The sequence below is a fragment of the Pelophylax lessonae genome (assembly GCF_965119305.1).
Source record: "Pelophylax lessonae genome assembly, chromosome: 2".
Taxonomy (NCBI): domain Eukaryota; kingdom Metazoa; phylum Chordata; class Amphibia; order Anura; family Ranidae; genus Pelophylax; species Pelophylax lessonae.
Window position 1 is genome coordinate 426,309,874 of NC_138769.1, and position 26,989 is coordinate 426,336,862.

General features: G+C 43.1%; 1 protein-coding gene across 1 annotated transcript in view; it reads left to right on the forward strand.

The window, feature by feature from the left end:
- The window catches only part of KSR1 (kinase suppressor of ras 1), a 276,807-nt gene that overhangs the window by 90,775 nt on the left and 159,043 nt on the right, over nucleotides 1–26,989 (forward strand). The gene's annotated exons all lie outside the window — the stretch shown is intronic.

The following is a 26,989-nucleotide window of genomic DNA, read 5'->3' on the forward strand; positions in this document are numbered from 1 at the left end:
CTATGTGATCTTTGTTTTATTTCATAAAAGTGGTCTGCCATGCCCTAAAATACAGTTTGGACAGGTACAATTTATTTAAAAAGTACCTACCACATGGGTATATTCTCTGCAATAGCACAATATATTTATTTAGCAGTAAAGATGGCCAGACATGGCTCAAAGCAATTGGTCAATGTTCAAGCCCTCTGTGGCCCGCTGGCACCACCTAGCTTAACAAAGATTTGATTAAGAAACCTAAGGTGCCAGGCAGAAAAAAGTAAGCCAAAAATTGAGTGCAGCCAATCAGCTGTGATCACTGTTTGGGTTTTCTGACACCTGTGGGTGCCCGCTTTCAGAATACAATAGCTGTCTAGGAAGATTTGACCATCCACGCGATTATCGCGGATGGGGGAATCTATGGTTCTACTTGTATGGCCAGGTTAATGGTTAATTTTCTTGCAACAATGTACTTGTTTTGTTTTTCAGTAAAATAAAGAACGACTCTGAATGCAGTTTTTCGTTGGTTTTGTGAAACAATCCCATAACCAAGGTGATTATTTCATGAAAAGAAGGAAGTTGCCTCTGTTCTGACATGTGATCATTTCTAGATGAAAGTGTCCTGTGTAATGGACAATTTGGAGGTTGTTCTTTCCTGTTTCTAGTGCATTATCCTGCATTGCTGAAACTATAAGGAGAGTATACAGTAGATGAGAGGTTGCAGTGTCTATTAGTGGGTCAGTGGCTCACATGTCTTTATGATGTAACCAATTCATTCCTGCAGCATGATCTCACCGTCCTGGCTTTTCTCCCAGTGTACATAGTCCAGCTCTGCAAACTGTAATAAAAATTACCATGACGCATATACTGTATGTTCATCTTTTGTGGTGATAATAAACCATATTTCATGTATAGTTCCTTGTCCTCTTATTTCCTGGAATGGGTCACAGTTTCATAGATTTGTCTCTGCAAATACTTTTTTATTTTTTATTTTTTTTTAAGGATAAAGTAACTTAACCACTTTACCACCGGAGGATTTTCCTGCTGCCTTACGTCCAGGCCACTTTTTGCGATTCGGCACTGTGCGACTTTAACTGACAATTGCGCGGTCATGCAATGCCGTACCCAAACGAAATTTACGTCCTTTTTTTCCCACAAACAGAGCTTTCTTTTGGTGGTATTTGATCACCTCTGCGCTTTTCATTTTTTGCGATATTAAAAAAAAAAATGCAACAATTTTGAAAAAATAACAATATTTTTCTACTTTGACAGTTAAAAAATATCCAATATATTCAATTTTTGTCATATATTTAGGCCAAAATGTATTTATCTACATGTCTTTGACAAAAAAATTCTCAATGAGTGTATTTTTAACCGCTTTAAGACCGGAAGATTTTACCCCATTCCTGACCAGGCCATATTTTGCGATTCGGCACTGTGTTACTCTACCGGACAATTGCGCCGTCGTGCGATGCTGTATCCAAATTAAATTTATGTCCTTTTTTCCCTCACAAATAGAGCTTTCTTTTGGTGGCATTTGATCACCTGTGTGCTTTTTGCGCTATATACAAAAAAAGAGCGACTATTTTGAAAAAATAAAAATTTTCACATTTTTTTTAATGAAATTCCCCCCCCCCCCTAAAAAATGTAAAAATCTAAATTTTTTTTAACTTATTTTTGCTTTTTTTTTTAACTTATTTTTGTTTTCTGCTACATATTTTTGGTAAAAAAAATTGCAATAAGCGTATTTTGAGTGGTTTACGCAAAAGTTATCGCAGCTACTAACTACGGGAAATTTGTCATTTTTATTGTTTTTTTTTTTTTTTTAAACTAGTAATGGCGGCGATCTGCGATTTTTTTTTTTTTTTGCGGGACTGCAACATTGCGGCGGACAGATCGGACCCCTGACTAAAATTTTTGACACTTTTAGGGGTGCCAGTGACATTACTACAGTAATCAGTGCTATAAATATGCACTGTTACTGTAAAAATGACACTGGCAGGAAAGGGGTTAATTTTTATTGGTGATCAAGGGGTTAATGTATGCCTGGTGCTTACTGACGTGTGTGGGGGGAGGGGACTATGTGACACAGGGACAGATTGCAGGTTTAGCTATGCTGAATCCTGCAATCTGACCCTGCCTGTCACTTAGGAGATCCGCCCGCTTTGTTTACACAAGCGGGCGGATCTCCACACTCGATCCCGACGATCGGGGAAGAGCGGCGGTCATCACTGCCTCTCTTCCCCTGGCCCGACTCCTGCTGTGACTGAATACAGCGGGAGCGAGCCTCCGGCGGTGCGCGCGCCGCCCACAAGGGGAGTAGTCTAGCGACTTAGGTCTACGTCGCTGGACGATAACGAGCCACATTTCCGCAGTAGCAGCAATGTTAGCGGTCGTAAAGTGGTTAAAGTGGAAGTAAACCCCTTTTTTGGCACTTGTACCTACAGGTAAGCCTATAATAAGGCCTACCTATGGGTTCAGTGTATATCTCCTAAACCTGCATGGTGATATTTACACTGCATGCAGCCAGTGACGTCACTGGCGCATGCGCTTTGAAGGAACGGTGTACCCATGCCGTCCCTTCAGGGCTCTGTGCTTCATTCCACGACTCCCACGCACATGCACGGGAGTAACGTCATTGTGGGGTGGCCAATCAGACGGCCCAAAGACACAAACCTGGAAGGAAGACTGGATGAATTTAATTCTGGTTTATGATGAGGATTTTGTGTTTTTTTAGTATGTTGGTTATTATTTGGGGTGGTGTTCGAGAAAGTGGTGTAATATTTGCATTTGGTAGTTTGTCTGTCTGTTTTTAATCTGTGTTATCTATTCTATGTTGTATTTTAATGGTATGGATGTTTTATGTGTAGTGTAGTTTTAATTTGTTTTATTTGGTGATAATGGATGTTTTTGGTAATTTTGTTGTGTTTTTGTATCTTGTTCAGTCTATTGTTGTGATCTTGCGTTGTCTTTTGTTAAGTGTGTCTGTGTCGCAACAATTTCTCAAAAGGCGCATACTACCGATCAGATTATTTTACGATTGCTTCAAAAAGCGTATGGTTTTCTGATCGTGTGTATGGGCCTTAAGACAGGAGGTGTGCTACTGATCAGATCACTTAGGAAAAATAAAGGGAAAAGCCTAAAAAAGAAAACAAATTCAGCCACCACATCTAAGGATTTATAAGTTGCAATATATTACATGATTTGTTTTTGGGTTTAAAGCAGTAGTAAACCACAAAAAAATAAAAAGAATTGGGCCCCTGCAGTATAGTGTCATAATGTGCTTGTATACATCGCATACTAGCACATTATGACAGATTTACCTTTTAAATGAAGCCCTACAACAGCTTGCTGTCACCACTGCCAGGGCTTCCATCTTCACCCGGACTTTCTTCTGCGTTCACAGACTTCGGCTGTTTGAATGGCTGGGCCTCAGTGACGTCACCCCCACGCATGTGTATGGGACTCCCAGGCGCAGCACAGAGCTCTGAATGCACAGCACTGTCCATTCAGAGTGCAGTGTGCATGGACCGGTGGTGTAAAGTAAATATCTTCTAAAGTCTAAACTGTGCACATTTAGGAGATATTGTACTTGCGGGTAAGCTTTTATTATAAACAACCACAGGATCCGTAATCGATGCTCGCCTATAAAAAGATCCTACCACTGCACCATATATTATAACACAATACATGTGTAAAGCTGCCATGTGGCTGTACGGTAACTGGAAGTGACGATCCAGGGACATCGAGCAAAGTTAGGTGAGATACGGCTGTTTGTGTTCGGTCCGCCGCCACCAGGATATGCCAGCATTCCTGCTGTCATTTTTAATGCGCTAATTTTATTATTATTATTATTATTATACAGGATGTATATAGCGCCAACAGTTTGTGCAGCGCTTTACAATATGAAGGATGGCAATACAATTCAATACAGGAGGAATGGGACGGCCATGCTCGTTAGAGCTTACAGTCTAGAAGGGAGGGTCAAGTGAAACAAAAGCCAATAAATGTGGGGGATTAGCTAATGGAGAAAATGGAAGTACAGTTGTTAGGTGTGGGTAGGATAGGCTTCTCTAAAGAGGAGGGTTTTTAGGGATCTTCTAAAAGCTAATAGAGTAGGAGATAATCAGACAGATTGGGGTAAGGAGTTCCAAAGAATTGGAGAGGCTCTGGAAAAGTCCTGGAGGCGAAGATGGGAGGGGGTAATGAGGAAGCCTGAGAGCAGGAGGTTTTCAGAGTAACAAAGAGAGTGAATGGGTTGGTATTTTGAGACTAGGCTAGTGATGTAGTTGGGGGGCTAAACTGTGGATGGCTTTGTAAGATGTTGTAAGTATTTTGAATTTAATTTGTTGGGTGAGCGGAAGCCAGTGGAGGGCTTGACGGAGAGGAGCAGCAGACACTGAGCGATTGGTAAGGTGGATGAGTCTGGCGGCAACGTTCATGATTGATTGAAGGGGGTATAGCCTATGTAGAGGTAAGCCAATGAGAAGGGAATTGCCGTAGTCAAGGCGCGAGATGACCAGGGCGTGAACTAGGAGCTTTGTTGTGTCATTGGTTAGAAAGGGGCGTATTTTGGGGCATATTTTGTATAATGTGAGTGCTTCGGACATTAGTTTTAAATAAATGTGGTCAAATGTTATTGCACTTCTGGTATTTCCTTTTGTTTTATACATTCACCATACATGTGGATCAACATTGAGGATTGGACACCTGGTGTGGAACATCATTAACCCTAGAGGGGGTGCGTGCTTTGTTTGCTAAATATGAGAATATTTGGCAATTTCATTTGGTGAGTGAACATCTAAAGGGTAGAGGTGTCACCAGGGTACGTAGTGTGGTGGACAGTCGCTGAAGGATATTGCATTGTTATGGACATTTAGGCCCCTTTCACACTTATGCAACGTGATTTTGCCCCGACTTTGCCGCGATTTTGAAAGCAATGGCAAGGCTATATGCCTCAAAACGCATTAAAATCGTGGCAAAGTAGTGCAGGAACTACTTTGAAGTCGGTGCGACTTCAAAACGCACTGATATGAAAGGGGCTCATTGAAAATAATGGAAAATGACCTGTCATGCGATTTTGCGGTCCAAAATCGCGGGACAAGTCGCACTAGTGTGAATGGGGCCTTATGTGTTTTTCTTTTCTTTTTTTTTTCCATGCGATTCACTTTTTTGATTGCAACTTTGTTTCTCTTCACATTGGATTCATTCACTTGTCATTCACGGTGAGATATAAATATAGCGCCACTATCTACTTCACTTTTGAAATATATATTATGGTAGATAGGTTGTGAAGCTTTTATTATAGGCTTACCTGTAGGTATAAATCAAAAAGCGGACTTTACTTCGGCTTTAATGCTGAATTGCACCCCCAGTGCCCATATAGAGTGTAAAGACATGCCCCTGCCCTTCAACACACAGCACAAAACAAAGATGAAAATGGACTGTTCATTTTGGTGCACTGCGTTGGCCCGAAAATGGTGCTCCATCATTTAGAAGTATACCCTTGAACTAACAAGTCTTGTCTATTCAGATCCTATTTGACCTCCTTATTTATAATGCGTGATTTCAGTTTATTATTAATGCTTGTACAGTATGTTCTGTTATGCTGGGATGGAGGTTGAGGGGAAGCCGCATACATCTGCTGTGAACCTAGTTTTCATACTTAAAAATGTCTTGTTGGCGAGTGTGCTTGTGGGGATTCAAGGCCAACCAAGGAGCAGCTAGGTGAAAGCACATGAGAATAGCAGCTGATTAAGCAGCTTACCGCCATCTAAATTAGATGACCTTTTAAGAGCCTTGACACAGAAATAAAGAAAAATTGCTACTCCAAAACGCTTAAAGTGAAACTCTAGTTTTTTTTTTTTTGTTTTTTTTTTTAATGATTATTTTATTTGTATTTTTTTTTTTTCATTAATAACATTTCCGATTACAATACATAGGCATGCAGCAATCTACAAAGTCCTTTGATAGTAGCTGGTAAAATCATTCACAAGCAAGGTAAAAGGGACATTCTTCAGAAAGAGGGGGGTCATCACCTAAAATGACCTAAGAAGTAGTAAACTTCGCTTTTTAACTTGTACCTACAGGTAAGCCTATAATGCCCATTACCTTACAGTAAATATCTCCTAAATTTGCGGTGTTTAGGAAATATTTACATTGGAAGCAATTGGCGCATGCGCACTACACTCTGAATGGGCCGCACACTGAGTATGCTATCAATTCAATCCTTGCAAAGAGGTCATCAGCTCCTTTTTGTTATGTAAAATATAGTAGGCTTGGACACATTCTGGCCTGGTCTGTGTGTGTGTACATACATACATACATACATACATACATACATACATACATACATGCATACATACATGCATAAATAGAATCTCCTACATAAATCAGCCAATAAAAGCAAGGTCCATAAAGACATGGATGAGCGGGCAATTAGGGGTTACTTTTGACAATATAGTGTGTATGTATAGGTGTGTGTATATATTCATATATATATAGGGATCAACCGTTACGGTTTTTTCATTGCTGATACCGATAATTTGGTCATCCCATATAGGCACAAAAAGTGTAGCTGCTGACTTTAGTAAACACACTCACCTGTCCCAGGTTCCAGCGATGCGGCCACCCGAAGCCTCTCTCTGGTGCGGCATCAAAAGTGTGGGCATCTAGTTGTTACAGCTTCACAGCCGGGTGTGCACTGTGCATGCACGGATCGTTCTGCGCTTCCTCAGTAGCCGGGCAATCTTCTGGGACCTGTGACATGTCCCAGAAGATTGCAGGGAGGGAGGGGGAGAGGGGAACTTTCACCTGAGCTGCCTTGGGGGCCTGAGCGTAAGTGGGAGCGGGTATCTGTCAAAATTAGGTACTTGCTACACCCCCCCCCCCCCCAAAAAAAAAATAAAAAATGACATTGCAAATTTGGCATGTAAGGGGGTGGGGAGTGCCTAAAGTGTAAGTTCCACTTTTGGACCCTGCATTAACTATATCTGGTTTCCCACAGTACACAGAACATGGAAATGCAATTATTTTATTAAATACCTTTTCTCATCGGCAGTATATAAGCAGTCTTGTGACTTCTATCAGTATCTGGTTAAAGCTTTTAGGAGGAGATTTCATTCTCCTCCGATTGTCCTGTGAGGCTGCAGGATCCCTGACCCTCTGTCTGGACAGTAATGATTGGCCCTGTGCTGATCACATGCATCCTGCCAGGGGTAAAAAAAAACTTTCTAGCAATACACCCCAAACTAAGCATGTACAGAGTGTCCCCAGAGCTTTGTTCTACCAGATGGATTAGGGGACAGTAAAAGAAGGGGAGGTTTAGAGAAGACAGGATCAAACAGCCTTTTTGCACAACGCAGAGGAGTAACCCTTTAGGTTCCACAGTGAGTATAATATGCTTTACTGCGTATACAGACTGATTTTTACTGCTGTGGGTTTAGTAACCCTTTTAAAGCAGATAATTGCCCCTGAACTGCAATATGGTGTGAATAGACCCCTGAGAGATTTCCTTGTGATCTTTCAGAATTATTTAAGTCACAGTACAAACAGCTAGAGAGGTCAGGAAGGTCTTGTTGTTATAAAGCTTTTTCTACTGCTTGCTAATAAAATGTAACCACTAAAACATTCAAACACAAACCCATATTAATGGAATTATTCACACTTGGCTGATTGTGTTCCAACATTAAGAATGTTCAAAAAGGTAGATTTTTCCATAAACTGATATACTTGTCACATTGACTTTTTTTCTGAGAAACCAGTAATGTGGAGCATTACTGTAATTTGCTGGCTGCAAGCCAGAGAATAGTGAGTTAATAGATTTCTAATTAGCGCCATGTCTTAATAAATGATGGCAGGAGCAGGTGCAGTGGCTGTTGTAAAGACCTGAATCATGCGGCTGACTGCACAGCACATTTTTCATCCTGAATGTTGCTCATAAGAGTTTGTTTTTGTGTGTACCAGGTTACAGGGCGATGATATTAGCCATACGCATACAAAAAAAAAATCTGGAAGAATGCAATCTGCAAGATAACCCACGATGTTAGCGTGACCTCCGCTTACAGTTTGTTTTGCTTTGGCAAGGTTGCTAAGATTTTCTTCAGGGCCATTATCTGTAATTCCACATTTACCTCCTCCGGGAATGCGTGGAATATGCTTTTTAATTTGTAATGTGTAGTAGATGCCATTGGGGATTGCAGATGAAAAGTGACATACCTGGAGGTAGTGCTGGGAACTGCATTTTTTTTTAAAGAAAATATTTAGCCCTTTATTTTTATTTTTTTATTTTTTTTTTAGACCTATGTGTATCAACTTGATTTAAATTGTATTTATATTTGTCAATATTTAAAAAAATAATACTGTTTAATTTGTAATTGTATATCTCAATGATGGCAGCCATGTTAAAGTGTAACTAAAGTCTCAATACTTACCTGTCCAAAGGTCCTGTGCCGGCATCTTTTTCTTGAGTGCAGGTCTCTGGGCCTCTTCATTGGCCAGCAGGAGATAACGAAAGGCTGTCATTCCGGCCCTGCACTGTAAGCTGAGCTGCGCATGCGCAGCTCAATTTATATTGCTGGTGGAGATGACGAGTAGGCATGTAGGGGATTTTTTGCTGAACATGCCTCTACTGCAATAAAAGCCTGCCTGCTCGCAGTTTTTGACAGTGGAACTTTAGTTCCGCTTTAAGTGAAAGAACAGCCTAACACGAACAGTTAAACATTCCCTCTCTCTCCTTCTACCTATCCTGCATACTAGGGCTGTGCATCTTCACTTACCTCACGATTCGATGCGATTACGATTATTAGGGTCGCGATTCGATACGATTCGATTCCGCGATGCATCACGATTACTGCCCAACGCCCATGCCCAGCCCACTGCCCAATGGTTTTCAAAACTTTATAAAAAAAAACAAACAATCAAGCAGTCACAAATAAAAGAATCCTTTTTATATTCATTTGCTTCAAAGGACACTTTCCTGGACCCTGTCATGGCCTGCAAGCCCTGCATACTTTAGTGCACTTGCACTGCAAACATATAGGAAGGTCTGAAAATGCAAACAGCATAGCAGAGACAGACAACAACACTAGTATTTTACTAGAAGTAACAGTAAAATTAGTAAAAAACTGTAGTAGTGCAGTTTACTGCTTCATAAAAGAAAATATTAATATAAGCCAGGCCTACCACCATTTAAAGTACAACTAAAGGCAAAACCTTTTGGATTTTGGATAAAGTTTGGCCTATAGTTGTACTTTAAGGCAAGCCAAGATAGAAGAAGCCAGCCAAGCTAATATTCTTGTGAAAATGGTCATCATAAATTCCCACAAAACATTATATATAAATCCTTTTATGTGAATATGCATTGCAATAAATTCCAGGTGTGCCATAACCTGCCCAGACCCCCACACTGACAGAGACCTGGATGTCCCCCACACCTTCCCCAATCCCCCACAGCACTGACAAACACTTGAGTGAGAGTGAGTCCCCCCCCCTTGCCCAGACCCCCACACTGACAGAGACCTGGATGTCCCCCACACCTTCCCCAATCCCCCACAGCACTGACAAACACTGAGTGAGTCCCCCCCTTGCCCAGACCCCCATAGCTGACTGACACTGACAGAGACCCCCAGGCCCCCACTGACACTGACTGACCCCCCTGGCTGCCAGACTGCCACAGCAGAACAGTACCCCGGGCCCCAACCGACCGTCCCCTGTCCCAGGCCCCCCCCCATCACAGACATCCCCCAGAGATACAGACGAGAGACCCCCATGAATGATTACACAATTATTTGTTCGGGCATACCTGCTGTGTGACTTTGTGGGTTGTTGTGCACTGCATTGCAGAGGAGGACAGGTGCTGTGCTGCTCTCTGGGCTCTGTGGCGGGCGGCTGGCGTCACTGGCAGTGGCGTGGCGGCTGGGCCTCCAGGGCCTGTCGGCTATGGTGAGGTGAGGTGAGGCTGGCGGCGCTGGCTGGCTGCGATGGGGGACGCACTTGGGGCTCCTCGCTCCTGTGTGTGGACTCACTGGACTCACTGGCTTGGATGGCTGGCTGGCTGGCTTCTAGGCCGCAGGTGGGACGCCGATACACGCGGGGGATGTCTTGCTGCGCCTCGGCCCGGGTCAAAGAGGCGGAAGGGGAGGGGCGGAGCCTTTTTATTAAGCTCCCGCCACTAACCCACCAATCAGCTGCCGATCCTGCGATCTTGTGATTTTTTTTTTCCCTTGCGCGATAGGGCGTGGCCGCGGCTGATGACGTCATTTTGTATAATCGATTATGCCGGCAGCCCGCATCGATGCAGAATCGCGAAGGGTCGAATCGCGATGCATCGATCTTTCGATTATATTCCCCAGCCCTACTGCATACTCTGTGCAAAAAACATCTGTGGCCTTACCAATTTTTAAACTGCTCTGGCCCAGTCTTGTGGTCCTGCAGATTTTTGCTCCGACAATGGCTGGGCAATGGGACCCTAGGGGTGACATCATGACTCAAGTGTTCCCTTACAAAGGGGCGCTGGAGCAGCAGGATCACATAATTGGATCAAAAAAGGTAATACACAGATATTTCTCACGAAGGGTATGCAGGATAGGTGGAGGAAGGGGAAGGGACGTTGTTAAGAATGGTGTTAAGCCTGGTACACATGGGCTGAATATCAGCTGGTTCAACAGAAACTGGGCAACATTTAGCATGTGTGTACTGGTATACCAGTCTGTCCTACAGAAGCCAGCCAAATGGGCATGGTGAAAAAACCAGCATCCAATCAGTGCTGGCAGCCAATGGTGTGAACATTAACCGGTGTATTCTGGCAGGGGGGGCAGTTGGAACACAATAGCTCAGTGGGGAGATTGCTTTGCTGACATCAGATAATTAGTACAGTGAGCTCCTCCCGAGCTCCTTTGTTTTTCTTTTTCTTTTTTTGTTTGTTTGTTTTTTTCGCTCAGCCGGCTGGGTTAACCAAAAAAAAAAAAAATGATACTGTGTACTAGGCATTAGGCCCTTTCACACAAGCGGACCGTTCAGATCCACATGTCTGTTTTTCAGGCGGATCTGAACGGATGCCCCATGCATCCCTATGGGGCATCGGATGTCAGAGGAGACATGTCCGCTGACATCCGATCCGTCAATTGCGAACGGATGGAAACCCTATTTTCCATCCGTCTGGCGGATCGGATGAGAACGGACAGATGGTCCGTTCTCATCCGATTCCTTCATAGAGAAGAATGGGGACCTGACAGCTCTGTCTCCGCTCACAGCGCAGAGACAAAGCTGCCATCCGCCTGCTCAGCGGGGGATCGGCGGATTGATCCCCCACTGAGAAAAATGGAGTCCGCGGACGAACTACCGTGTGTGAAAGGGGCCTTAGTTTCCATTCACACTAGTACGACTTGTCAGGCGACTTGGTCAGCCTGACAAGTCACGCACCATCACATCCCATAGTGACACAAGTCGCTCCGACTTAGAAAAAGGGTCCTGTACTACTTCGGGGCGACCTGGAGCGACTTGCATAGACATTCATTTTATGAAGTCTGTGCAAGTCGTGCCGAAGTCGCGGTGCACGCGACTTCACAGGTTGCCCCCGAAGTCGTGTCGCTACAGTGTGAACCGGCACTTAGGCTTTTCTTACTCTTTCTTACTCTTTAGCTTATTAGATACTTAAGCCCTCCACAGATGGATCACAATTCAGCCGTTTCAGCTGGAACCAGCTCAATTTTGATCCATCGATGGGCAGACTGGTTGTACTGAAGTCGATCCATCAGTCGGCTTTATTACAACCAGCCTGTTGGGGATTTTTGTTTGCCTGATCATTGCCAGTGGCTATATCCACCCAGCAGTGATCATTGTATTTTGCCGGTGGGGAAGGCTCCCCATCGGCAAAACAACATAACACGCCAGGAGGGATTCCCCCACCCACACTGACTTCTTTCCATTCAACCCTTAAAAATTGCATAATCTATGGCCTGCTTTATACTTTGCTTCCAGATATTGTGATTATCTAATTCTGAGACAATGCAAGTCTTTGAGTTGGGGGGCTCATTGAATACAGCGTTTTCCCTTTATGGCGGACATCTTATCCCATCAGCTATTAAAAACATGTCTGATCTCATTCTGCTGCATTCAGATACATAAACGCTGCATCTGGACACAGCAGCACTCTCACTATGGCCACATAGAAACTGGGTGATTAGCTGTGGCCAGTTTGTGTGCAGCCCTAAACGCTCTCCCTGGATGCAATCTGTGTGAAGAGAACTAATAAATATAAATGATCTTGTGTTCTATTTTCTATGAGCTACTGCACCACCTACAGTGAGTCCCTTTGCAGCACAGGAGTAGGACTTCCTCTAGTAAATAAGGAAGAGTATGGGGGAAGATAGTGTTGAATCACATTGTGTTGTAAGTATGTGTGCAAGACTTAATGTTGCGTCAGTTTCACAGATGCACGACTTGTCTGGGTCAGCTCCATCCTCTGTTACAGGCCCCATATTACAGAACTTCTTTTTTTTTCTTTTAGCCACATGTGAATAAACCTACCTTGGTTTTGCACATTTCTTACCCAATGTTATATCAGACCACAAAATGACATGACCTCATGAACATATCTCTGCGTCTGGTATACACTAATAAGGGCCAGCTCACACCATAGAAACGCAGTCTGGATTTGTTCCAGATACTTTTCTGCATGTGCGGTTTTTTATGCGTTTGTGTGTTTTCGGTGCATTTTTTATGCAGTTCGGTGCATTTTTTTCTCCCCACTTTTTTCTTAACCTTAAATGAGGACATGTGTGTTCCAGTGTGTTTTTTTTATTTTTAATTTTTTTTTTTTTTTTCGTGGTGTGTGAACACACTCAGACTCCACACGGTGCAAAAAAAGTGCACACACGCAAAAGTGAAGAATACAAAAAGTGCACAGGGTGTACAAATGGTCTACCTCCGAAGAGGACGGACCCCGACCTTGATCCCCCCGGGGCGCAAGACTCCTGACAGGGACTGAGGTACTCCCTATGGTCTGCCCGGCCGAAACCAGGCAAACCCCGTTCTCTGGGAGGACTGCCGAAACAGCCCACCCCCCCGAAGGTGACCCCATGAGAGAGGGCGAACTAAGTCAGAAGGCCATATACACCCCCTCCCAAGACTTTCAAGGTAGGCCCAAGGACCCACACCCTACTCATCGTGTGAAAGAAAGTGACAAACCACAAAAAAAAAACACATAAGTGGGGGAAGGAGAAGTGCTGGAGTGTCAAAGTGCAAGACCTTGACAAGCCCTTCGGCCAGGAATAAAAAAATTCCTCTGGTCCCTGCCAAAAGACCCGTCCCAAGAGCAGGTCCCGGCCCTCTTCCAGTGTGTTTTTGGTGCGTTCCGGTGTGTTTATGATGCGTTTTACCACGTTCCAGTACAGTCCAGTGCAGGCAAAATGCAGCATGTTCTACTGTTGTTTTTTTTTTTTTTACTATCCAATGGTTTTTGACCACTGGACTGCATGTGGTGTGAACTGGCCCCTAGCCTAAACCTGTTCTGTCTGCTAATACTTGCCCTGTAGAGGTGCACTGTGCATTTATAGGCCAGTGTCAATGGGGGTTTTTTCATCATCCGAGCTGTTTGTATTACCACAAAGTCTTTGGAAATGCAAAAACAGCTTGATGTAGGTCCTATGCACCTGTCATTGAAGAGCTTCTGAGATCATTCAGAATTCAAAGTATCGTGAAAAGCACACTGCATTTTCAGCCCAAAGCATTTATCCCACCTAAATCCAATCTCAAGAATATCCATACAGTGCCTTGAAAAAGTATTTATACCCCTTGACATTTTCCACATTTATTTTACATATTTTATTGTGATTTTATGTGATAGGCCAACACAAAGTAGCACATAATTGTGAAGTGGAGGAAAATAATAAATGGCTTTCAAAATGTTTTAAAAATAAATGTGAAAAGTGGGGCGTGCATTTGTATTCAGCCCCCCTTAGTCAATACTTTGTAGAACCAGCTTTTGCTGCTATTACAGCTGCAAGTCTTTTGGGGATACGTCTTTACCAGCTTTGCACATTTAAAGAACTACATATTTTCCCATTCTTTGCAAAATATCTTAAGCTCTGTCAGATTGGATGGAGAGCGTCGGTGAACAACAATTTTTGTCTTGCCACAGACTCTCAATTAGATTTGAGTCTTGACTTTGACTGGACCATTCTAACACATGAATATGCTTTGATCTAAACCATTCCATTGTAGCTCTAGCTGTAGGTTTAGGGTCATTGTCCTGCTTGCTGGAAGGTGAACCTCTGTCCCAGTCTCAAGTCTTTTGCAGACTCGAACAGGTTTTCTTCTAAAATTACCCTGTATTTGGCTCCATCCATCTTCCCATAAACGCTGATCAGCTTCCCTGTCCCTTCTGAAGAAAAGCATCCCCACAACATGCCATCACCACCATGTTTCACAGTGGGGATGGTGTGTCCAGGGTGATGTGCAGTGTTATGCCTCGTACACACGCAACGATTATCGGCCGACCGATCAGCCGTTTTTTGTCCAGTGTTGTTTGGTTGGTTGAAATGTGCTCTAGACTGCACACAAATTTTCTCGGCCAACAAAACCAACTTCAGAAGTGATGTCTTGTGCTGGTTTACGTTCCGTGTTTTTTTTCTTCTCTGAGCATGCCCAGTCTTGCTCATCTGATTTTTGTCTGCCGAAATCTGTACTGACTGATGGAAAAATCGGCCGTTCTGTTGACGGCCAACAAAAATTTTATAGCATGCACACCAGATTTTGTTCGCCCGAAAAGTTGGAGTCAGTTGTCAGAAGCATCATACTAACAAGCCGAAAATCGGCCGATCGGACGTTGGCCGAAAATTCACGGCCAACTATCGTTGCGTGTGTACGAGGCATTAGTTTTCCACCACACATAGCATTTTGCTTTTAGGCCAAAAAGTTAAATTATGGTCTCATCTGACCAGAGCACCTTCTTTCATATGTTGCTGTGTCCCCCACATAACTTGTCACAAACTGAAAACTCGAATTATCGCTTTCTTTCAACAATGGCTTTCTTCTTGCCACTCTTCCAAAAAGGCCAGATTTGTGGAGTGTACGACTAATAGTTGTCCTGTGGACAGATTCTTCTACCTGAGCTGTGGATCTCTGCAGCCCTCCAGGGATACCATCTCTGCCTCTTGGCTGCTTCTCTGATTATTTCTCTCCTTGCCCGGCCTGTCTGTTTAGAAGAACAGCCATGTCTTGGTAGGCTTGCAGTTGTCCCATACTCTTTCCATTTTCGAATGATTAATTAAACAGTGTTCTGTGAGATGTTCAAAGCTTGGAATATTTTTTTTATAATCTAACCCTGCTTTACACTTATCCACAACTTTATCCCTGACCTGTCTGGTGTGCTCCTTGGTCTTCATGATGCTGTTTGTTCACTAAGGCTCTCTAACAAACCTGAGGGCTTCACAGAACAGCTGTATTTATATTGAGATTAAATTACACACAGGTGGACACTATTTACTAATTAAGTGACTTCTGAAGGTAATTTGGGTCTACTAGATTTCAGTTAGGGGTGTCAGAGCAAAGGGGGCTGAATACAAATACAAGCCACACTTTCAGTTCTTTTATTTGTAAAAAAAATTGAAAACCATTTATCAGTTTCCTTCCACTTCACAATTATGTGCCACTGTGTGTTGAATTATCACATAAAATCCCAATAAAATACATTTAGATTTTTGGTTGTAACATAACAAATTGTAAAATTTCAAGGGGTTTGAATACTTTTTCAAGGCATTGTATTTGGATGAACCCTTGTGTTTTTTTTTGTTTATTTTTTTAACCAAGCTCTCGTCTAATGGTGGACGTACACGCTTCAAAGAGAAGTATGGGACGATTTCTTTATTTTTTAAATTATTTTTAGAATCATACTTACCTAGGTGGGTGCAGCATCGGCTCCAACACTGAGACCCGAGCCATCAAACACTGCTGATAGCTCATATAAAAAAGATATATAGTAGATAGACACTCCACAGTATCTCTATGTATATATAGTAGCGCAAACTTATCAAAAAGAAAAGTGCCAAAAATAATGTGCCGACTGCACAAAGTCCCAAATGCAATAAATGTCACATAGGCAGCAGGAAAAAATGACAGAAACAGTCCATATTCCTTCACTCTATATCCTGGGATCACAAAATACAGAAGCGTGTTTCTCAAAGGGATCACCACCACCAATCTGATTGAATGGTAACAGCAGCTCAAAACACCTTAGAGAGGAGGCTGCGGGAACCAGTCGCAAAGACAGAGAGCTTGCAAGAGCCAAGAGTAAGGCTGCTGAGCTTCTTCTGACTGTGCTGGTGTGATTCCCGGTGTGGATACTCTGGACCAGTGACCATCATTATAAGCTTGAATGCTCAAACACGAAAGTGGGTTGGGCCACAGCATCTGGTGAGTGGGCAATTCTCCTCCCCCCTTGGAGCACGGTGGTGGTGGTAAACCCTTTGAGAAACACGCTTCTGTATTTTGTCATCCCAGGATATAGAGTGAAGGAATATGGACTGTTTCTGTCATTTTTTCCTGCTGCCTATGTGACATTTATTGCATTTGGGACTTTGTGCAGTCGGCACATTATTTTTGGCACTTTTCTTTTTGATAAGTTTGCGCTACTATATATACATAGAGATACTGTGGAGTGTCTATCTACTATATATCTTTTTTATATTTTCTCAGTCAAGTAGCTGCATAGCCATTATATTTATTGGTGAGTGGTCCTCATTTTGAGTGCTTGGGATAGCTTTTATCTTTATTTGGTCTTCGGTGGGCATTTAAGCTGTCATATCTTATACTGCTGATAGCTCGCTTCTCAGGGCTCTGTGAGCAGAAAGCCCACTGTCTGCTGAAACTGGGTCACAGGAGTGCAGAACAAACTGCACCCCTGTGATCCACGGGAGAAGTACAGCCAAACAAGCTCTATGCATGAAGGTACAAAACCTTCTGAGCGTTGCTCTTCCCACAGCCCCCCCCCCTAATACTTACTGGATCTCCCTCTTGATCCAGCGATGTGCACCAGAGGCTCGGCTGTCCTGGGACTCCCTCTTTTCATTGGCTGAGACAGCAGCGGGAGCCAGTCAATTTCACCGCTGTCAACCACAGCCAGTGAGCCAATAAGGAGAGAGCGGGGGGCGGGGCAGAGCTTAGGTCTATTTGTCTTATGGGCACGTAGAGCAGGGCTCAAGAGCAAGCACGTACCAGTGCCCCCAAAGCAAGCAGCTTGCTATTGGGGGCACTGGTCAAGGAGGAGGAGTCGGGAGCAGCAGCAAGGGACCTGAGGAGAAGAGCATTGGGCTGCTTTGTCAAGATCTGTTCAGTAGGTTGATGTAAAACTTTGCCTATGCGCAGATGTTTCCTGTAATGAAGACCAGTCACTGCTACGCTCTTCTTGTGAAGGCGGACTGGTCTTGTCTCCGCCCCCTCATGTAGTTTTGGGCAGGCAACCTGTAGTGGGTGGTGTCTGCTGGGTCCCTCCTAAAGACAATATGCAGCACAAGTGATCATGTCACTGCTACTTTTACAAGGTAATATCTGGTTGTTTAAAATCATTTGGTGCATATAAAGTGGATTTCTATCATTTGTGGCTTAGAGAAAGATATTTAAATTAAATCGTTTGTGTCCAGAGATCAACTTTAAAGGACTGGATCCATCAGTCCAATCTGGTGATTGGATAGACAATCCTTTGTAATGAGTGATTCTTGCTTTCTACCAGACTTGTAGAGTTGCATCAGTACTGAAATGATCAGTGGTCACATGAGAAGCATGTATCGGCACAGTTTTAAAGATGTTACAGGCTGCTGACTGTTTGTCAGCTTGTGGTCAGAAATCTGAGATGTTTCTAGATTTTATTTGCGTCATTGCATCCACTAAACTGTCTTCTGAGAAAATCATTTTGTAACCCGTATGCCAAGGTTTCCTCGGAACTTCCCATCCAGGCTTAAAGCGCTGAACAAAGCTGTAAAAGCGAACAATGCCTCCTTTTGCTGCGTGTTGCATATTGCGCCAGCTTAACACAACAAAGTAGCTTGTTAGCTGATTATCCAGATTTCCAATCTATTGCTTTGTGTGTTTTTTGTTTCTGGCTTCATGCCGAACTTGCTCCCTTCTGCCTCTGCCTTTTCCCCCAGACCCGAGCCGTGACTTTATATTTCACCGGCAAAATGTGAGATGTTTTCTTGTGACGCTACTCTTCAACTACATAGAGCAGAGATCCTCAAACTTTGGCCCTCCAGATGTTGCGGAACTTCACCTCCCATGAGGCATTGTAAAACTCTGACATTCACAGCCATGACTAGGCATAATGGGAATTGTAGTTCCTGAACAACTGGAGGGCCGTAGTTTGAAGACCCCAGATGTAGATGCTTGGGTAGCAGGGGTGAACGATGTAGGCCCCATTCACACTGGGCGCTTAGCCCCTGTGCCCATACCTCCCAACATTTGAACTTAATAATGAGGAACACCCAAGGGAGGTAGTGAGCTGTGGCGCGCATAGAGCGCCTCAGCAAAAATGGCCAAACTTTTAACAATGGGAGTGGCTTAAGGGATAAGGTTCGTTCACCAAAAGGGGTAAGCCAAAGTTCTTCAAATTGCGCTCCAAAAGTGAGTAAAAGGGAAATTTGCTGTGACACAATCCACCACCAATTTACATAAGGAGGCTTACCGGAGTGAGTGGACCCAGTTTGGTGTACGCCTAGTAAGTCAACTCATGCGTTGGTGCATTGACTTCCTGTGTCCTGCCAAGATGGCGCCCTGCATTCCAGGCCTCGTTATCAATAGTAGGCTGGTGTATAAGAGAAGGCGAACTTCCTGTATACCACACGGGAACCAAACAGTCTCACAGGAGTGTGTAATCCAAGCCTCACTACCAGCACGAGGCTTGTATGTGATAGGCGACGAATTCCTACATGGACAGGATTGCGCAGTCGCGTGCCTAGAGCCTCGTTTCAAGCAGCACATAGGTGGAGACTTCCCGCAGAGGCGAGATCGTGCAATCATGTGCGCTCTGCGCCTCGTTTTGAACAACCTATCAACTCCATTGGATTACGTAGTAGTGTCGATGCCTCTAGTGGGCAACTGGCAGAACTATAAAATCCCCACTTGCACTGCACTAAAAAGGCATAAATAATCAACGCTAATAATATTGTACAGTTTTTCTCTAATTAAACAAAAATGGTCTATAAGGGGACAGAAGCAAAATGTTGCCCTAGCAACTCGCATATAATGTAAGGGTGCAATTATGCTTTACGCTTCAAGGGGCAAATGTATATAAAGATACTCCAAGCTCCATTAATATTTGACTCGCCTATTAGAGAAAAAAATTATACAAAAAATATTAAAAATCTATTATCTTAAAATATAATGGGGGATAAGTTAACCCACAAAGAATGTTACATGTTGGTAAAAGAAGCCACAGTAATTAATCCTTATGGGTCATGTACACAAGATTGTTAAAATCCAAGTGCTTCTAAATGTCACATATAATGTAACGAAGTATCAATGCATATCAAAAATACTTACAACCATACATGTATAACATGCATATAAAAAATATGTAAATCAGGTTTATTAATAAATGCATTGATATCCCATTCTATATTCATACTGAATGGGTAATAAGAACGCAATACGTAGATCCAAAATGTCTCCAGACGCGAGACTCCTCTGGTGCATGCACTGCCTCTCCATGATGGAATATATTTGTTTATAATGACAAATTCAGTACCTTTCGGAACATGATTATGATGTTTTTGATAGTGTTTAGGAACGCTATGGTTAGTCGTTCCTTTCTTTATATTTGTCATATGCTCCTTCCTCACCGTAAATGAGCGTATGGTTCTCCCTACATACTGTTTCCCGCAAGGGTAGTCCATACACAATGTTCTTAGTAGAGCAGGTATAGAAGTGTTTCATACAGTAAGTATGATGAGTAACCGAGGATGAAAACTCCTGAGACAGAGTTCCCCTATAGATAATTTTGGCCCTATCTGGTAACCTAGAACGCAGAATACGATCACTTTTCAGGACGTCCCAATGTTTATTAAAGATTTGTTGGATCTCTTTATGTTGAATGGAGAAAGAAGTAAACATAGACCATTTAAACACATCATCCTTAACTCTACGTGGTTTATCAGAAGCGATTCTCTATCTACCGAAAGGGTTCTCTGAATTTCAGAGTCTAGCTCAATATGGTTATGTCCTTTATCCAAGAATCTTTGTTTTAAAATGAATGCTTGCTGTTTAAAGTCTTAGACTTAAGTACAGTTACATCGCAGTCTTAAAAATTGGTTATGGGGAACAGACTGTAACCATGTTTTGTAACAGCTGTCTGTGGGAAATAAACCGTTACGGTCCGTAGGCTTAAAATACGTTTTAAACTTCAATTGTCGATGATGCATTTCAATCTCTAAATCTAGAAAGTGAATCTTACCTCGACTAAATTCATATTAAGGAAATACCCCTGGCGTTCGTATTAAGAAAGCGAAAACCTTCTTCTAAGGGGTCATTACTGCCATTCCATAGGAGGAGGATGTCGTCTATATACCTGGCCCTTAGAACAAGATTAGGACTGGTATGGGAATAGACGACATTCTCCTCCTGTTTGGCCATAAATAAATTAGCCAGGCTCGGGGCAAATTTTGTCCCCATCGCTACGCCCTTCTGTTGTAAATAGAAACGGCCATCAAACCAAAAATAATTGTGCTTCGTAGCAAATTCCAACAAATCCAATAAAAAAAAATGACCCTGTGCTTGTGATAATGTATTGTCACGTGAAAGAAAATGTACTGCTTCAACACCTAGATGGTGAAGTGTGCAGGTGTACAGAGAGGGCACGTCCGCTGTGGCCAATATGTAATCGCCTTGAACATCAAAAGTCGAATGGTGTCTTTGGTATCCTTAAGAAAGGACAAAGTTTGTCTAATCAGAGGCTGTAAATAGAAATCTATAGAACGACCAATACGTGAGGTGATGGAATCTATCCTGCTATTTATCAGGCATCCCGGAGCATGTAAGGGATCTTTGTGTACTATTGGTAAGTAATACATTGTGGGGATCCTTGGGGCAAGTGGGACCAGATACGCTTTTTCTTCTGTCTGGAATGTGTTCTTTGTAACCTCTCTCAATGAGATGTACAAGTTCTTTCTTAAATGCGGAGGTGGGATTATTAGGTAGATCTTTATAGGTGTCAAGATCGCTTAGGAGGATCCTGTTCATTTCTTGGAGATAATCCACTTTATCTAGAATGACAAGTCCACCCCCCTTATCAGCAGGGAGTATGACTAAAACCTTATTTTCACAGAAGGATTTTAAACCTGCGTTGACACTGGGTTGCCCATAGATTTTTTTTAAGTGGTAAATCATCTAAGTCTTTAAGAACTAAATCCTTAAAAAACGTTAATAGCAGGAGCTGTTGGACCAGGTGGATTAAAGAGGGAAGGATTGGATAGGCCCGAATGGATGGTCTTGGAAGGCCCCATTCTTGAATCTTTATTTAAAGGGTTGGAAATCGGGTATCCCTGAATATAAATTTTCCTGATATACTTGTGTATGTCAATAAAAGCATTAAACTTGTCAATTTTTTTTGGTGAAGCAGATCGAAGACATTTATCTAAAATATTTTTAGATAAAGGTCTGTTTGATCCTATCTTCTCTGATCCTCCCCTTCTACCACTGACTCCTAATAATTTCCTGATAACACAGAGTCTATGGAATCAGGCTGCACATGCTCAGTTTGGTGTGTATTGCTAGAGAGTTTTTTTTTTCTTCGGAGGGTGCATATGATCAGCACAGGGCCATCATCACTGTCCAGACAGAGGGGACAGAGGTCCTGCAGTCTCATAGGTCAGTCAGAAAACTCCTTCTACAAGCTTTAACCAGTGCTTGACACTGACAAAAGTCACAAGATCTCTCCAACTGCTCATGAGAAAAGGTATTTAGCAGTTTATATTTACTAAAATAATTGCATTTCTTTTTTTATAAATCCAATGTTTATTGAAGAGGAAAAGGCATACAATACAATAAACGGCAATGATACATGTCTAAACATAGTTGGTAATCAAGTGACAAGTCAAAAACAGAGACCTATGTACTCATGATCCAACAGTGACATGCAATAAACGAGAGGTCAGAAGCGATCTGCGGGGCGCCGGTCCTCTAGAAAGGTCTCACCCCCCACCGGCATCTCTCAAATGGCCGGCAAACGGAGACGATGAGGAACAAATCTGGGGACCTGACCCTCCCGCAGTCGTCCATTAGTAATTGGTATACGTATGCCCATGGGGGAAGGAAATTTCCCAGAAGAATGGTAGAGCTGGAGGAAGAAAAGGAGGAAGAGAGTACAGAGCGGTAGGTAGGGGGAACAGGGGGGAGGAGAGAATGAGGGGTAGAAAGAGAGAAGAAAAAAAAATGATTGCATTTCTATGTTCTGTAGACGATGGGAGGGCAGATATAGTGAATGCAGGGTCCTGGGTTTAGTAACATTTTATTTTTTCATGGCATAGATTCAGCGAGGTGTTGGAAACATTCCTCTGAGATTTTGGTCCATTTTAACATGATAGCATCACGCAGTTGCTGCAGATTTGTCGGCTGCACATCTATAATGCGAATATCCTGTTCCATCATATCCCAAAGGTGCTCTATTGGATTGAGATCTGGTGACTGTGGAGGCCATAGGAGTACAGTGACCTCATTGTCATGTTCAAAAAACCAGTGGTGAGATGATTTGAGCTTTGTGACATGGTGCATTATCCTGCTGGAAGTAGCCATCAGAAGATGGGTATACTGTAGTCCTAAAGGGATGGACATGGTCAGCAACAATACTCAGGTAGGCTGTGACATTTACACAATGCTCAATTGATATGAAGGGGCCCAAAGTGTGCCAAGAAGATATCCCCCACACCATTACAACACCAGCCTGAACCTTTGATAGAAGGCAGAATGGATCTATTCTTTCATGTTTGTGCCAAATTCTGACCCTACTATCTGAATGTCGCAGCTGAAATTGAGACTCATCAGACCAGGCAACATTTTTCCAATCTTCTATTGTCCAATTTGGGTGAGCCTGTGCAAATTGTAGCCTCAGTTTCCTGTTCTTAGCTGTCACCCGGTGTGGTCTTCAGCTGCTGTAACCCATCTGCTTCAAGGTTCGATGTGTTGTGCGCTCAAAGATGGTATTCTGCATACCTTGGTTATAATGAGTGGTTATTTGAGTTACTGTTTCCTTTCTATCATCTTGAACCAGTCTGCCCATTCTCCTCTGATCACTGAAATCAGCAAGGCATTTTCCTCCACACAACAGCCGCTCACTGGATATTTTCTCTTTTTCTGACCATTTTCTGTAAACCCGAGATATGGTATTTTTAAATACTCAGACCAGCCCATCTGGCACCAACAACCATGTCATGTTCAAAGTCACTTAAATCCCCTTTCTTCCCCATTCTGATACTCATTTTGAATTTCAGAAATTAACCAGTATTTACCACGTCTAGATGCCTAAATGCATTGAGTTGCTGCCATGTGATTGTCTGATTAGCAGTAAAGTGGTGAGTGTATATGCTGCCTTACTTGTACTCCCAAAATACCTCTTAATTCCAGAGGCACAAAGGAGAGCCTTATGCCTCGTACACACGCAACAATTATCGGCCGACTTTTGTCCAGTGTTGTTGTGTTGGTTGGAATGTGCTCTAGACTGCACACAAATTTTCTCGGCCAACAAAAATCTACTTCAGAAGTGATATCATGTGCTGGTTTACTTTCCGTGTGTTTTTTCTTCTCTGAGCATGCCCAGTCTTGCTCATCAGATTTTTGTCTGCCGAAATCTGTACTGACTGACGGAAAATCGGCCGTTGTGTTGACGGCCAACAAAAATTTTATAGCCTGCACACCAGATTTTTTTCGGCCGAAAAGTCGGAGTCGGTTGTCGGAAAGCATCATACTAACAAGCCAAAAATCGGCCGATCGGACGTTGGCTGAAAATTCTCGGCCAATAATCGATGCGTGTGTACGAGGCATTAGGCTGGGCATAGATTATGCAAATTTCTTTCCTTCGACCACAGGTTGAAGGAAAGAAAATTGCTTGATTCGCCCATCAACACAATCAGTGTTGATGGGGGAATCCCTCTTGCTATGCTATTGTTCTCTGACAGTGGGAGGTTTCCCTGCCTTCAAAATACAATGATCACAGTGATTGTATGAGAAAAAAAAAAAAACGTCAGGCTGGCTGTACTGAAGTTGATCAATTGATCAACTTCATTACAACCAGCTGCCCATCTGCTGCCAATCCATCGATGGATTCAGTTTGTTCAGTAGGATCTGTCTATGGCCGGCTTTACAAACATACATATCCCTCAGCACAAAGGATTATTTCTTTTAATTACAACTTTTTAATCACTAAACCTTTTCTAGAATATAGGCATAGTGAACCCTTTTTCTGATCCTAATTTAGGGCCGGTTCACACTGGTGCGTTGCGGGAATCCTGCGAATCCCCTGCGGGTTCCCGCACCTGACTCGCAGGCAGTTCACACTGCCATATGCAAACTGCTGGGAGTGTCGATACAAAGTTAATGACACCCCCAGACTAGTTTGCATATCAGTGCGAACTGTCAATTCGGACAGGAATCGGATTGCATAGGTGTGAACACCCATGTGATCCGATTCTGGTGCGGACCAAAAAAAGGGTCCTACACGACTTTAGTCTGAATGCAATGAAAATTTAGCCATACAATCTGTATGGCTGAATTTGCATCGCAAAGACATTGCATGTGATTTGCAGAGCGAATCACATGCAATGTCTTCCATCGCACCAGTGTGAACTGGCCCTTAAAGAACTGTACTGGTCCAAAAAAGTTCAAAGTGCACATAAAGGGAGAACATACACTCAAATATCAGATAACAGCAAAACAACTCCAGCCTTGAAAAGCTAGTCTGCTTTTCCTTTATATAGCATATGCTTTCTCATCCTTTGTAGTGGTGGCAGTTGTTTAGCTCCCAAGCAAACTACCACATTTAAATGAGTACACACTATGAGAAAATCGGAAGAATAATTCTGTACAAGGCACCATCGTTCCTTTGATTTTCATATAGTGTGTACACAACTTTCAGCATTCCATTCAGCCTTTCCAAACAAATATTTCCGAATGGACACACTCCAAAATGTTTCTCGTACGTGAACAGAACAAACTATTTTCATTTTAATGTGTACTGTTTGAATGCGGGAACAATCTGGTACGAAAGTCTGCGCATGATCAGAAACAATAAACAACAAAAAAAGCCTTTGTCATACGAGAATTTTCATACATTTCCATCCTCGGTTCCGACGTGCTGTGAAACATCGGGGAAAACCAGCACGATCGTTCGCCTGATTTTTCTTATAGTGTGTACGCACATTTAGGGTGGCTTCAAACTGCCCCACTGTGCTTTGACTGCAACGCAGTCTACCCGTGTGAGTTAGCTGTGCATTGATGGGCACCAAAAGTATGCATTCAGGAATTTTAGTTCACTTTCAGACATAATGGATGTGAATGGCAAAGCGCAGCTAACCTGCACCAGAACTGTGGGTACACTGCGCTGTCACCAAAGTAATTGCAAAGTGAGCAGCTGTGTAGGCTCCTATCTACAGAATACAGCAGACAGAGGTGGCTGGTGCATAAAACCTGCAAATATTCCCCCCACTGTACAGCAGCAGGCTAGCAAATAGAGCCCCCCCCCCCCCCCAGTATATTACTTCACCTACCTGGTGGGAGCAGCTAAGAGTTGGGGGGGGGAGGGGGAGCTGGGAGGTGGAGCAGTGCTACTGTACAGAGCTTCAAAGTCATTGGTTGCTGGGACGCCTACAGCCCTAGCAACCAATGACTGCAGCAGGGAGGTGATTGAGAAGCTAGAGGCAGGACCGGCTGACCACAAACCTCACTGGGTGTGGTGTGTGAGAGCACACATTGCACCCATTAGGTATACACCACTGAGTGGAGCCCAGTGACGAAACTTGTTTTCCGTGACTCCAGCTCTGACCTGCGGGACACTAGGATTTACTTGAAATCCCGGGTCAAAATCCGGGATGGTCAGGAAGTTTGTTTTTGTGCATGAAATCCCAGGGTATGGTATGAACAGAATGCTCAGGGGCACCATCCAGCCTTCCTGCACACATGTAAAATAAGCAGGGTCTGGTGCTTTTTTTTTTTAGCCACTAAACGCAGCTGCATGTTGGCTAATGTGCCCGTGCATATGCAGGCGTTTAAGTGCAATATTTCGCATGCTGCATTCAAGGATATTCAGAAAAGTGTCCAAAATAGTATTTTAGCCAATAAATTTAGTTTATGTTCATATGCTTCTAGCCATATGGCTAAAACACACGTAATTGCGTACTAAAATGAGCATTTTTTTATTGCCAGCTCCTAGCAGAAAGATTTTATTATGCCATTTGCAGAAGGCCTAAGGCTGCATTCACACCTGCACTACAATCGCACTTGCAGTGCCAATTAATAATGGAACCCTAAGCATGGGTATCAGATGAACCTTTTACCGCCTTTCAAACGCTCATGAAAAAACACCCAACACTCCGGTACCAAATCAGTGTTTATTCTTTAGCCTGTAGGAAAGTTATAGAGTCCACAAACTATGGTAAATATTAGGGGGCCGATATTCACTTTTTTTTTTTTTTTAAGTATCGGTCACAAAATTGCAGATATGGCCGATGTTGCTTCAAGGGGTTGAATCGGCTACAGGCATCACCTAGGTACCGTATTTTTAGAGCAGACGGTCAGCTTTTTTGTATTAACCAATCAGGCTAATTAGCCACTCAGCTGTTATTACAAGCAGCGGGAGGGAAGGTGTAAGTGTGTGTGTCCACCGCTCCTCTTGGGTCACCCGTCCCACCAGGAGGCCCGAGTGACCAGCCGGCGGACAACAAAGCCGGCTCCAAGTCATGACGTCACTTCCGGTTACTGGTGCCTTAAAGGCGCCAGATTTAAAAAAAAAATTAAAAATATTACAGTATTTTGAATG